The following is a 2,322-nucleotide window of genomic DNA, read 5'->3' as shown; positions in this document are numbered from 1 at the left end:
AAAAATTCGCTTCGAACCAAATCACCCCAGAGCACAAAAAATTCGCTTCCAACGAAATCACCCTAGAACATAAAAAATTCGCTTCCAACGAAATCACCAGAGAACACAAAATATTCGGTTCCAACGAAATTACCCCAGAACACAAAAAATTCGCTTGCAACGAAATGACTCCAGAGCACAGAAAACACGCTTCCAACGAAATGACCCCCTATTTCAATAATGTGCTTCCATCGAAAAAACCGGAGAACACAAAAAGTTCGCTTCCAACGAAATCACCCTAGAACATAAAAAATTCGCTTCCAACGAAATCACCGGAGAACACAAAATATTCGGTTCCATCGAAATTACCCCAGAACACAAAAAATTCGCTTGCAACGAAATGAATCCAGAGCACAGAAAACACGCTTCCAACGAAATGACCCCCTATTTCAATAATGTGCTTCCATCGAAAAAACCGGAGAACACAAAAAATTCGCTTCCAACGAAATGACTCCAGGGCACAGAAAACACGCTTCCAACGGAATGATACCATACTTCAAAAATTTGCTTCCATCGAAATCACCCGAGAACACAAATGATTCGCTTGCAATGACATTACCCCAGAAGACAAAAAATTCTTTTCCAACGAAATCTCCTGAGAACACAAATATTCGCTTCCAACGAAATCACCCGAGAACACAAAAAATTCGCTTCCAAGGACAGCAACACTGAGCACAAAAAATTGGCTTCCAACGAAATGAACCAGAGCACAGAAAACACACTGCCAACGAAATGACCCCATACTTCAAAAATTTGCTTCCATTGAAAAAACCCAAGAACACAAAAAATTATTTTCCAACGATATTAAACCAGAATACAAAAAATTCTTTTCCGACGAAATCTCCTGAGAATGCAAATATTTGCTTCCAAAGATATCATCCCAGAGCACAAAAAGTCGCTTCCAAAGAAATCACCCTAGAACATGAAAATTCCCTTTCAACGAAATCACCAGAGAACACAAAAAATTCGCTTCCAACGAAATCACCCCAGAACACAAAAATTCGCTTTTAACAAAATGACTGCAAGGCACAGAAAACACGCTTGCAACGAAATGAACCCCTACATCAAAAATTTGCTTCTGTTGAAAATAACCGGAGATCGAAAAAATTCTCTTCCAACGAGATTAACCCAGAAGACAAAAAATTCTTTTCCAACGAAATCTCCTGAGAACACAAATATTCGCTTCCAATGATATCATCCCAGAGCAGAAAAAATTCGCTTCCAACGAAATCACCGCAGAGCACAAAAAATTCGCTTCCAACAAAATGACTCCAGAGCACAGAAAACACGCTTCCAAAGAAAAGACCCCCTACTACAAAAATGTGCTACCATCGAAAAAAACGGAGAACACAAAAAATTCTCTTCCAAAGATATTACCACAGAAGACAAAAACTTCTTTTCCAACGAAATCTCCTGAGAACAAAATTATTCGCTTCCAAAGATATCATCCCAGAGCACGAAAAATTTGCTTCCAACGAAATCACCCGAGAATACAAAAAATTCGCGTCCAAAGAAATCACCCCAGAACAGAAAAAATTCGCGTCCAAAGAAATCACCCCAGAACACAAAAAATTCGCTTGCAACGAAATCTCCTGAGTATACAAATATTTGCTTCCAAAGAAATCACCCCAGAGCACAAAAAATTCGCTTCCAACGAAATGACACCAGAGCACAGAAAACACGCCTCCAAAGAAATAACCCCCTACTACCAAAATTTGCTTCCATCGAAAAAACCGGAGAACACAAAAAATTCTCTTCTAAGGATATTACCCCAGAAGACAAAAACTTCTTTTCCAACGAAATCTCCTGGGAACACAATTATTTGCATCCAAAGATATCATCCCAGAGCACAAAAAATTCGCTTCCAACTAAATTACCCTAGAACACAGAAATTTCCTTTCAACAAAATCACCCGAGAACACAAAAAATTCGCTTCCAATGAAATCACCCCAGAGCACAAAATATTCACTTCCAACGAAATGACGCCTGAACACAGAAAACAAGCTTCCAACGAAATGATCCGATACTTCAAAAATTTGGTTCCATCGACATCAACCAAGAACACAAATAATTCGCTTGCAACAAAATTACCCCAGAAGACAAAAAATTCTTTTAGAACGAAATCTCATGAGAACACAAATATTCGCTTTCAACGAAATCACCCTAGAACACAAAAAATTCACTTCCCACGACATTACCCAGAACCCAAAAAATTCGCTTCCCACGAAATGACTCCAGAGCAAAGAAAACACGCTTCGAACGAAATGATACCATACTTCAAAA

The sequence above is a fragment of the Meriones unguiculatus genome, chromosome 5 (genome assembly GCF_030254825.1).
Source record: "Meriones unguiculatus strain TT.TT164.6M chromosome 5, Bangor_MerUng_6.1, whole genome shotgun sequence".
NCBI classification, from domain to species: Eukaryota; Metazoa; Chordata; class Mammalia; order Rodentia; family Muridae; genus Meriones; species Meriones unguiculatus.
This window is presented reverse-complemented; position numbering follows the sequence as displayed.